This window comes from Colossoma macropomum, unplaced genomic scaffold, assembly GCF_904425465.1.
Source record: "Colossoma macropomum unplaced genomic scaffold, Colossoma_macropomum, whole genome shotgun sequence".
NCBI classification, from domain to species: Eukaryota; Metazoa; Chordata; class Actinopteri; order Characiformes; family Serrasalmidae; genus Colossoma; species Colossoma macropomum.
In genome coordinates this window covers 3,949,046-3,961,993 of record NW_023494787.1, presented here as the reverse complement: position 1 = coordinate 3,961,993, position 12,948 = coordinate 3,949,046, and positions in this window count along the sequence as shown.

Sequence of the window (12,948 nt, the reverse complement as noted above, 5' to 3'; positions counted from 1 at the left end):
GAACACCAGCAACCTCACGAATCACAAATACAACATGCTATAAATCAGCGTGTCTGCTTTAGCAAAGCGGCTGCTGCACCTACGCCTCCTAGTGTGGCAGAAAATTGTGCTACGTTGTCGAAATGTCCTACAATAGTGTATGTTTACAGGTAGTTCCTTACATAAAACTCCAGACAGGAAAGTTTTATAGCTTAAATCACCTTATCAAAAATGCCACCAGCATTAAAACTATGAAGCTGAAGTCAGCTTACTACTCACCAGCTTCTTGTTCGATTTTTCCCGTTCCACCTTAAATGGTGCAGCAGTTAAATTCTGGTGCCTCAGGCACTATAATAGTAACTGCTGCACCATTTAAGGTGGAACGGGAAAATTCTAACAAGAAGCTGACGAAAAAGAGGCTGACATTAGTTTCTGTCAAAACTGCACGTAGGATAGTTTGTGTAAATGTCCACATTAGGAAATGTGTAGAGCATTTAAAGAATAATTAGGATATTTTGAGAGCCTAAATCAGCTTATTAGGGGGTGGAAGTAGCAACATTAAGCTGAGTCTGTACTGAATAAAAATTTGCCAACTAGCATAGTATAAGTTGCTAACTGCTAGGGAGCTTAGTGGGAGCTGTACTGACAACCAGAGGTAATTTTGTATTGCTTATTCATTGTTAGTATTTTCAACTGTAGAAGACCACAGCTTTTTCATTTTGAATATTTTCACAATATTTTTATGTCATATCTTTGTTTTTTGAATCAAATTGTGGAGAGTAGTATGAATAAGAGTATCAATAAGTATTGGTATTGATATCAGTATCTATAGAACCCTAACGATACCCATCCCTACTTATAAACAGGAGTATGAGAGTGGTAGGACAGGTTAAGCATTTGCCCCCTCATCAGGAGATCATTAGTTCAAATCCCATCAACGCCACAGCCATCTGTAGCTGGTGATCAAAGAGGAGGCAGGACAGGCCAGCCTCCACTCCCAGGCCTGGTGGGAATGGAGTGGGAATCCCACCCAACAGCTGATGTAACATTCTGGTGTTTGTGCTAGTGGTTTTGAGTGGTGGGTCAGTTAAAGGCAGTGAAGAGGCTGAGCTCTGGCAGTCGCATTTGGGCCTCTTTCTTGCCGTCATCGCATGCGGTATTTGATATGGCCCCAAATGTGGGCCGTATTTACTTGCGACCATATCAAATTTGCTATCTGGGAGAGAGATAAAGGAGAGAGAGAGAGAGAGAGAGGAGAGAAGGAGACAGAAAGACAAAAAAAACTGCAGTGAATGATTGATAGAATTCTTTGTTGGCGGCAGCAATTTTCATAGATCGTTCGGAAACGGAAAAAACGAGTTATGCAACAAGACAAATGACAACGGTCGCAATCTTAATTGGACATGCTAAATCAATGAATAAAGAAAGAAATCTACTTACAGTGAGTGGTCTGAAGGACAACGTAGCGATGCCACTTACTTGGACAGTGACTCTCATTATAGACACAAAGCAAAAACCATCTGATTAACAAGCACAGCAAATCCAACTTCAGTGCCAAGACGTCTGCACTGCATTACATAACAAGAGCTAACGAGACAGTTCTCACAAAACACATTAGATACAGCCCTGTTCATAAGTGACAGTGGGGCTAAGGAAGAATTCTGGACTAAAACTAGAATTTAATTTGTTTTTCTGTATTCTGTAGCTCAGCATTATGTCCCTCATCCTCATCAGTCTGGCAGAATTCACCATTTCATATCACACCCACTTTGGAGCTGATATGTCCAGTGCTCAGGAGAGAATGTTCCGTCATGTGTCTTGGCAGATTTGCTGCGAGTTGTTCAGACTGGCTGGATGACATTTGGCTGCAATTTTCATACAAAGCCACAAATCCTCCACAAACATTCACCTGTTTTTGAGGCACTCCAGTGTTGCACTGTCATTTTCCTTTATTTTTCCATTTCTTTTTCCATTCCCTCAGCAGTTTGAACACGATGTCTTGTCTCTGCCGAAACAAAGGGAGCATCACAAACAAGACTTCTGCCTATTGTCAGACCCTGTGTCTCAAATCGAGCACTTCCGTAGTGGACTGTTAATAGCAGGATGATCTGGATCGCAGGATGATCACTGCTTCCACTAAAGCAACGGCAATAACAACAATGGCGAGTAGAGCACGTACAGCTTACCCAAGTGTTACCCAACCTTATCTCAATTTCAGTGGCTTCTCAGCTGACAGTGAGCAGAGGAAAAATAGCATTGTGCAGTTAGTGAGCGAATGTGAAAGCATTTCACTGCTGCTGACTAACATTACACTGAATGCAGATCGTGCTTTAAGGTTGGTGCTGCAGCCACTTTCAGTGGAACAGTTTTCACTTTCTCCCTCAAAAGCTGCCAGTATCTGAGAGAGCGAGAGCTCAGCAGGGAGCAGGTGTTGTGAAAAACGTCTACAGTGGCGCTACAGACAATGACGACCCGGCACTCCCCCTGCTGGTGTCTCTGCATGTTCAGCTTTTTGCCCACTACTTTATTGTTAGCGAGCTGTTTTAACATCTCCAGCCAACATGGTTAATTTAGCAGGTTGGTTGTACTTATTTTCAAATATCCATTAAGTTTTCACTCTGTAGATGTTAACTGACGTTACTGTTCTCTGATATCTGTGAAGGAATTTTTCCACAAATAGTTTATATCCTTTGCTCAGTTTGGACTCCCACATTGTTCTGTGTTTGGTTCTCCAATCATTCTGGACACATCCTTAAATTTCAATCTTTGCAACTATGAAAAAGATAAAGTGAGACATAAAGTGAGACACCTTTCTGTGGTGAGCTGAAGTGATACGACGCCTGTTTTTTTGAGGTTTATAACTGTCCCTAAGGTACTAGCAGAACTTGTTTTACTCAGCGTTTACACACTTCTGGTTCGTGTGAAAAGGCCAATAAATGTATTTTTGTGCGATATTATTTTTATTGGTCTTTTTGTATTATGCAGCTAATAATTTCCAAATGTTACAAAGAAAAATGAGTATAATATGTTATAACTTTGGCTTCCTATTTTAGGCGAACTATTAACATAGACGTGTGTCAATAATGGTACCACGGTAATTTCTACTTACTACAAAATGCATAGTGTCTGAATTGAGGCACACAGAGAGATTCTGGTGAGTTTGTTGCTTAACATGGCCAAGAATCACTACTAATGGCTTCAGTTTCACAATAATAGCACTTACGGTTGACAGGGGCAGATCTAGCAGGGCAGCAATTTGGTGAACTGACTTGTGGCAGAGGTGGGCATGATGAGTATGCTGCTATGAAAGGCTCATTGTTTTTTACAGCGTGCAAGACAACTGCTGTAAAAGTTTCAGGAAGCGATCACACTGATACACACAGCAGTGCAGATAGCCAATCAGAGTGCAACCAACAAAAACCTGATAGCTGTGGTCATCTTAGTGTACAGTAAGTATTAATCATTTGTAGCTCTGTAGGCTTCTGAGGCTGAAAGTATCCCCACAGCAACATGCTGCCACCACCATGCTTCACTGTAGGGATAGTATTCTTTGAAGCACGAGTGGTGTTAGCTTTAGCACCACAGATAGTACCTTAAATTTGGTCAAAAAGCTCGATCTTGGTCTCAACTGACTACAAAACTTTTTTTCCATATCTCAGTTATGTCACTTTCAACTGTTCTTTATGCATTTGCATGACTTTATCTTCTGCAGTATGTTCTTCATTATGTCCTTCCTTCGATTCTTCAAAGTGTCAGTTACTTTAATAGTTCAGAGATGAGCAGCAATTATATCTAATAAAGAACCAATTATGTCCTTGTTGTGGATTTTTTATAGCTTCCAGAACACTTACACAACCAGCACAATCAGCTTTCTTTAACAAGTCTGCAGATTGCATAACTCATCCATTTTATCAGCTCCACTTACTATATAGGTGCACTTTGTAGTTCTACAGTTACAGACTGTAGTCTATCTGTTTCTCTGATACTTTGTTAGCCCCCTTTTACCCTGTTCTTCAGTGGTCAGGACCCCCATGGACCCTCACAGAGCAGGTACTATTAGGTTGGTGGATCATTCTCAGCACTGCAGTAACACTGACATGGTGGTGGTGTGTTAGTGTGTGTTGTGCTGGTACGAGTGGATCAGACACGGCAGTGCTGCTGGAGTTTTTAAACACCTCAGTGTCACTGCTGGACTGAGAATAGTCCACCAACCAAAAATATCCAGCCAACAGCGTCCTGTGGGCAGCATCCTGTGACCACTGATGAAGGATTAGAGGATGACCAACACAAACTGTGCAGCAGCAGATGAGCTATCGTCTCTGACTTTACATCTACAAGGTGGACTGACAAGGTAGGAGTGTCTAACAGAGTGGACAGTGAGTGGACATAGTGTTTAAAAACTCCAGCAGCACTGCTGTGTCTGATCCACTCGTACCAGCACAACACACACTAACACCACCACCACCACGTCAGTGTTACTGCAGTGCTCAGAGTGATCCACCACCCAAACAGTACCTGCTCTGTGAGGGTCCATGGGGGTCCTGACCACTGAAGAACAGGGTAAAAGGGGGCTAACAAAGTATCAGAGAAACAGATGGACTACAGTCTGTAACTGTAGAACTACAAAGTGCACCTATATAGTAATGTTATGCCTGACCGGTGTATGTGTATCATTGTATTGCAGAAATGTTAGCTCTCAAAGGGGCTGAATATTTTCAAAAGGCATTAAACCTGTAAATCCCTCCACATTAAAGCTGCACTTTAACCACATAGTTTCACTTCAAATCCAATTACTTACAGATTGAGCTGCAGCTTTAATGCCAACTTCATTATCATCTTTATTTTATTATAATTAAAAATTCAAAGTGTTGTGGCGTGTTTGAGCGTGTGATGGTAATGAGAGGTGTTTAAGGAGAGCACTTGAGCCTTTTGTATTCATATTCAAAGCCATGCCTTTCAGATAACATCAACCATTTCTCCTGCTGGTAGATAAAAGCGGCGCATAAGGCAAGAGGACAGTTCACACATCTAAAGTTATGCTTATCAGAGAACAACAGTTCCAGTTAAGCACTAAATCTCGCTTCAGTCATCCAATTAACAGAAAAAGCACTTCCTTCATCTCTGTTTGTTTTGTTCTGCTATAATAATCTGTTTAAAGGGCACAAATAATGGAAAGCTGACTTTTCCTTGCTTTGTTAAAATAAAAGTTTGAGGCAATATGTAAACATTACTGAAGTTTCCGTTCACTCTTCCGCCCATATATATATAAAGAAAGCAGCTCCTTGTTTCTACGCTCATCATCCATTTTAGCAGCTCCACTGACCATATAGTTCCACTTTGTAGTTCTACAATTACAGGCTGTTGTCCATCTGTTTCTCTGCATACTTGGTTAGCCCCCTTTTACCCTGTTCTTCAGTGGTCAGGACCCCCATGGACCCCCACAGAGCAGGTGTTGTTTGGGTGGTGGATCATTCTCAGCACTGCAGTAACACTGACGTGGTGCTGGTCTGAGTGGATCAGACCCAGCAGTTCTGCTGGAGTTTTTAAACACCTCAGTGTCACTGCTGGACTGAGCATAGTCCACCAACCAGAAATGTCCAGCCAACAGCGTCCTGTGGGCAGCGTCCTGTGACCACTGATGAAGGACTAGAGGATGACCAGCACAAACTGTGCAGCAGCAGATGAGCTATCGTCTCTACTTTACATCTACAGAGTGGACTGACAAGGTAGGAGGGTCTAATAGAGTGGACAGTGAGTGGACGCAGTGTTTAAAAACTCCAGCAGCACTGCTGTGTCTGATCCACTCAGACCAGCACAACACACACTAACACACCACCACCACGTCAGTGTTACTGCAATGCTGAGAATGACCCACCACCCAAATAGTACCTGCTCTGTGGGGGTCCTGTGGGGGTCCTGACCACTGAAGAACAGGGTGACAAAGTATGCAGAGAAACAGATGGACTACAGTCTGTAACTGTAGAACTACAAAGTGCTCCTATATAGAAGTGGATAAAATGGACAGTGAGTGTAGAAAGTTTAGCCCCGCCCATTCACACTGAAGTTGTAAGGGATGTTTTTTGAATGAGGCACAGCCAATCAGATCAAAGATTAGGTATGTTTTTGGATCCTAAAAGCCAGAAAAATGTATGATATGGACCATTTAATAAGAATAGGCATCCACAGCCAGGAGCTGTGTTGGTAAGGTAAGGTTCAGAAGCAGTAATTTGATATTGGAGAAGATTATAATGTGGTTTTACATCAGCAGTGATGCAAACACACCTCCGATGCTCAATGACCTAGATTTGTTATCTATGTGGAGAATCAGACACCATATGGCTGTACCGCTGATTATTAATAGCACATGTGAAGAGGTTTGCACACATACATAATTCAAACTAAATGTCTGAGCTGGATTAGTTTCACTAGAGAGGTTCTGTAACTGAGGTGATTATAAAGTAGACTGATTTGAATCCAGTTTGAATCTGCAGTGTGTGTAGTTTTACAGTCTTACGGTATTACCAATAATACTAATATTAATATACTATTTATACTAATAACCAATCAGCACTCAGTAGCAGTAATGCTATCTAATCAGCCCTCAGTAACAGTAATGCCAATCAATCAGCGCTCAGTAGCAGTAATGCTAACCAATCAGCGCTCAGTAGCAGTAATGCTATCCAATCAGCCCTCAGTAACAGTAATGCCAATCAATCAGCGCTCAGTAGCAGTAATGCTAACCAATCAGTGCTCAGTAGCAGTAACGCCGACCAATCAGCACTCAGTAGCAGTAACGCTAACCAATCAGCACTCAGTAGCAGTAACGCTGACCAATCAGCACTCAGTAGCAGTAATGCCAACCAATCAGCCCTCAGTAACAGTAATGCTAACCAATCAGCCCTCAGTAGCAGTAATGACGACCAATCAGCGCTCAGTAGCAGTAATGCTAACCAATCAGCGCTCAGTAGCAGTAATGCTAACCAATCAGCGCTCAGTACCAGTAATGACGACCAATCAGCGCTCAGTAGCAGTAATGCTGACCAATCAGCGCTCAGTAGCAGTAACGCTGACCAATCAGCGCTCAGTAGCGGTAATGCTAACCAATCAGCACTCAGTAGCCATAATGACGACCAATCAGCGCTCAGTAGCAGTAATGCCGACCAATCAGCACTCAGTAGCAGTAATGCTGACCAATCAGCGCTCAGTAGCAGTAACGCCAATCAATCAGCACTCAGTAGCAGTAATGACGACCAATCAGCGCTCAGTAGCAGTAATGCTGACCAATCAGCACTCAGTAGCAGTAATGCTGACCAATCAGCACTCAGTAGCAGTAATGCCATTATAGGAAATCACATCAGTGTGCCACAAAAAATGATGTATACTGTGGTGTCAGCAGTAGAAGATGATGTGGGAAACATAGAGCTTTGAACAAGAGCCCTTTTATTAACACAGCAGCAGTGGAGACCTGCCACTGAGAGCTGGGTGACACGGCCGGAAAGCAGGTAAGTCATGAACAGGCAAACATCTCCACATAACAGTAGCCCCCCAACTCCACTAACCAGCCCCCCAGCCCAGCGCAGAATATCACCACCAACACATATACACAACTTTACACTACCATGACCAACTATTTAAGTCCCTCTTACGGCAGCTGTGGCACTACCCGTGGTGCTCCGTGCTCATTGCTACCCGCTACTCTGTTCTCACCGCTACCCTTGACCCGCTACCCATGGTGCTCCATGCTCGCCGCTCCGCAAGACCATGCCTCGACCTTGCGCTACTTGGGGCGGTGACAGCAGCAGTGGTGCTTCTTCGGCCACTCTCCACTTGCTGTCCATCGCACTGTGGTTGCCAGCGAGGCTGCTGCCTGTGTACGGTGGAACTCCGACGTGCGGCCTTGAGCCACACCACATCGAGATTCCTCGTACCAGCCCCATCGTCTGGCCTTCCTGCACCAGATCCAGTCTCCAGTCACACCATGTTGACCTCGCTGTCAGGGCTCCTCATGCTGACCACCATCTAGGTGTCCTCGCTGGCAGGTTCTTGCAGCCGGCCATCGTTGTCCAGCTGGACTTTGCTGTTGAGCCTCATTGTGCCACCTCGACCACTGTCCTCCGCTGCCCGTCTTTGCCATGCTGCTCCTTTCTCGCAGTCTTGCAAATAATTGGCAGCAACGGTAAAAGTTTTCGAAAGTTTCTCCAGTTTTCCAGCTTTCAAAAGCAGATGGGGCTGCTAAGCAGTGTTAATCCCAGTGAAGGATCAGCTGAAGCTAACAAAAATGTAGCAAATTCTTTTTTCACGCGAAAATAAAATCACCAAGCACCATTACATCCACAATATGAGCCTCAGAATGTAAACTAGAATGGTATGTTGATGTGTAGCTCGCTGTTTTTAGAATTAACACTTTATAAAGAGTTTGTTAACCCTGCTTCAACAACTAGCATAAACCAGTATAGCTGGTCACCAGCAAAAGCAGCATATGTTGTGTTTTGGATGTTGGTATGCTGGTCAACCAGTATGACCATGCTAGGTGACCAGCTAAACCAGCACCAGACCAGGATACAGCAGCTTAGACCAGCAAGGGATGCATGCTGATCTGTGCTGTTTTTTTCAGCAGGGAAGCATAAGCTAGCTATAAAGCTAACATGATTAGCATTTATGCTAGCCTACACAGTGTTTTTGCTCATATTTTCATGCTCAACAAATATAAACTTTATTTCATTCTGCGCACAATTCTGTGTAAATGTAGACATTTGTGTGAGTGTGTGTGCAGGACAATGTCGTATCAGCTAATAAGGTAAGCTAAGTAGCAAGTAGCTAATAGCCAAATTAGAGTAGCAAAAAAAACAAGAGCTGTGTCCCAATTCAGGGGCTGCGTCCTTCGGAGGCTGCATTCGAAGGCCGACTGCATCACAGCGGCGCGACTAGGCCGTCCAATTGCGAAGCCTCCTTCATATGCAGCCAAGAATTGTGTCCTTCTTTTCCATGGCAACAAAGGATCCAACGGGTGGATCCTTCGCCAGCCAACATATCCTGAGGCTCACTGCGTGCCGGAGAGGATTCAAGAAGATGGCGTAGTCAGCAGAGGAGCGAACGGCGGCCGAGGAGACACTTTAAATGTAAGTCGAATAGTTACTGATACCAATATTCTAAAAGCCAACCTCATCAGTAGCCGGTGGTGAAGCATCTCCAGCTCTAATAAATGAAAAACTAAAAAACTAGTTTCTCCATCTTTAAAGAACTTTAAAAGAACTTGACAGGAGTGGCGCTTAGTGACGTGCTGGTAAGGACGAAAACAGCGGTTATTAAAACGGTGCCAGTCTTTAGCAGGTGAAAAAGTTCTGTTGTTCCTGTTTGGGTCAGTTCTTGTTGGTTTTTTTTTTGGTTTTTTTTGTCCCAGGCCAACTGGGACCATAACAGCTTTAGTAGCATACAGGCTCACAAATATAAACATTAGGAGCATCCAGTTTGTCAAACTGTGAATATTTAGAGGTGTATATTTATATTTCATCACATCACTGATCACTGAAAACTTCATGTTTTTCCAGTATTTTAGTTAAATAACTATCAAGATCGATACAAAGTCCTGTTGTACAAAAGATGGTTCCTCAGCGGTTCTTTGGTAAAGTGAATGGTTCTATTTAGTATCATGAGATTTATATAGAACCATGTGCATGCTTAAAGGGTTCTTTGCATGGTGAAATTGTTCTTCAGATTGATGGAGAATGTGTTGTATGTGGTTCTATATAGCACCAAAAATGGTTCTGCTATTGTTACAATGTTAAGCTTGTATACAATAAAAGAACCCCTTTTGGCACTATATAGAACCACATCCAGCATGTTCTTCATCAACGTGTAGAACCATTTCACCATGCAAAGAACAATTTAAGCATGCAGATGGTTCTATATAGAATTGTCTTTTTTTAAAGACGGTTCTTCAGCGGTTCTTTGGTAAAGGAAATGATTCTATATAGAAACATCTGCATGCTTAAATAGTTCTAACAGTTCTACAGATTGATGGAGAATGTGTTGAATATGGTTCTATGTAGTACTAAAAAGAGTTCTGCTATTGTTCTGATGTCCAGCTTGTAACAACAGAAGAACCCTTTTTGGTGCCATATAAAACCACAGACAGCGTGTTCTTCATCAACCTGGAGAACGATTTCACCATGCAATGAGCCATTTCAGCATGCACATGGTTCTATATTGAGCTTGTGGTTCTAAATAGAGCCATTTCCTTTACCAAACAAACCCTGGAAGGACCTTCTTTTTTAAGTGTGTATGAATGTAATGCTACCAGCGTGATCTGATCCACACAGAAGCAAGTTTGCTGTTGTGATTTGTCCCATTTCGCAAAAACAACCCATAAAAAATACACCGTGCAGCCAAACGTCCTCTCAAAACCAAGATGTTGATGTTTTGATCAGACTGGGGACATTTGGGCCAAATAAAAAGCCTGTCAGTAGTCATAGCTCGTGTTCCAGCTCACATACTGTTCCATCCATTTCAGCACATGACAGTCAGATGGGTCTTTTATAGCCTCTTCCCCATGAGCCCTCACACACAGCACCGCATTGTCATCTTCACGTGGAAGCAAGTAAACAAATAAATAAATAAATAAATAAAGCTCCTTGCAGGGCTCTTAAAGGATGATGGATCGACCGGCCTGAGGCTCAAAAAACGCCGCACACAGAGAGACGGAGCAGTGGGGAAAATAACAGCCGCAGAAGCTTTTGTATACATGCGGCTCTTCTCAGACTCACGACAGGAAGCTCTGGTTAGAGCTCAGTGTAGTTTTCCTGAAGCCGGGGGCAAACACCTGTTCAGCATGGAGATCCACGCTAATAGACACTCAAAACAACACTTCAAACACAACCAGTCTGTACACCAGGCTTCAGATCACAACAGAGACCCTCAGTCTGCAATGCAGCGCTGACTGTGTGGCATTCAGTGTGTTTTTACCTTGTTTTTCCTACAAACCTCAGTGCCAGAGAGGTGTGGGGCAGTATGTGCAATACAAATAAAAACAGAAAGCACTGATTTGTACGTCTGCTTTGATCTGTTTTCAAATGAAAACAGTGCAAAAAAATTGATATTTAGGCTTTGTTCACACAGCAGGTAAAAGTGGCCCAAATCCAATCTGCATATGTGACACAGATGTGTGGCAGTGTGAACAGATCAACACACTGAATCTGACATTTTCAGTTCCGATTTGAGACGCTTTCATATGTGGTGCTGAAATCCGATACGTATCCGATCTGCGGCAATGCGACTCAGTCTGAACAGCCAGATCGGAATTCATGCGACTTTTACGTCCGTCCAACTTGACATTCGTCTTAATTTCACGCTGCCGAGACTCATAAACATTTAGGCTGATGTTTCTGTACCTAAAAAATAGAAGAGACTTATTGCAACTGCTCTGTGCTCGAAAGAAATGACTGAACGCAGCCGTAGGAGAACGAGGCTGCAGCATCAAGGAAAAGTCTCAGGAATACTGTGAAAGCAAAGAAGTGACCGCGCCCTTTTTACAGCTCGAACACATTCTGGGTGATGAGCCCAGCTGTCAGTCAGTGAAGCTTCATGATGGCTCCTGTGATGCTGGTGAAGATGAAGCTGATCCTCCGGGAGCGACTGGCGTTCGTTGGCGGTCGTGATTGTTTACCTCTGGATGAGCCGTGAAGCAGCGTGACACTCTGTTCTTTTGTGCATGTGGGTCAGTTTACGAGCTGATCTGTTCAGACTGATGTCGCATACAGATCACATTTAAAAGATAATCTGAACAGACAAACCAAAAAATCTGATTCGGTGAGAAAATCAGATTTGGTCCACTTTCATCTGCTGTAGCCTTAATGTTTCAACTTCACATTTTACCATCAGCGCAGTAAGCAGCGCTATCACCTCACAGCGAGAAGGACCTGGGTTTGATTCCCCGGCCAGGCGACCAGGGTCCTTGCCTTGTGGAGTTTGCATGTTCTCCCCATGTCTGTGTGGATTTCCTCCAGGTGCTCCAGTTTCCTCTCACAGTCCAAAGACATGCAGTCAGGTGAACTGGTGATGCTAAATTGGCCCCAGGAGTGTGTATGTCTATCTGTCTTCCCTGTGATGGACCGGCGACCTGTCCAGGGTGTTTACTGCTTCTGCCCAATGAGCGCTGGCATGAGCTCCATCATCCCCTGTGACGCAGTAGGATAAGCAGATTAGCAAGGGTGTGTGTGTTACCATCAATGTCACTGGGCCTTATCCACCAATATCTTTCTAAGTGTGTTCTTAAATGTCTTCTTGACAAAGGTGCTGAGAAAAAGTCTCCGTCAGATTCATGACGTGTTCTTAAAGCCAAAACTGTTCTCACCTTTGTGCTCTTGAGTGTGTGTAGATTCTGTTCTTACCTAAGAACAAATCCCAAGTAAGAAAACACTGGTGAATGTCAGAATTGAAAACTGTGTAAGTGGGTTTTAAGAAGAATGATTAGTGAATGAGCCCCAATGTTTTTTGTTGATATATGCTCATTCTGAAAGTCATGCCTGCATCAGGTTCCAGAAAAATGGACAACTTGAAAAATGTTCAAAAAAGCATTAAACAAGCGATGCAATCATGCTTGGGTATAGAAGGAGCATCCAGGAAAGGTCTAGACATGAGCAAGGATTGGTCGAGGCTCACCGCTTTGCCAAAAATTAGCCAGCAAATGATCAACGGTGCATAATATCATCAAAAGATTCAGAGAATCCAGAGAAATCTCTATGAAGGCTAAAAAGCACCACTGAATGCCTGTGACGTTTCACCTCTCAGATGGCACTGCATTAAAAACTAGCACGCTTCTGCAAAGGAGATCACCGCATGGGCTCAGGAATACTTTGAAAAACCATTATCAATGAACAGCGTTCGTCCCTGTATCCACAAATGCATGTTGCTGTTGTTGTGCACAGTAGCAGTCAAAGGTCAACAGCGTCCAGAAACGCAGCCGACCTCTCT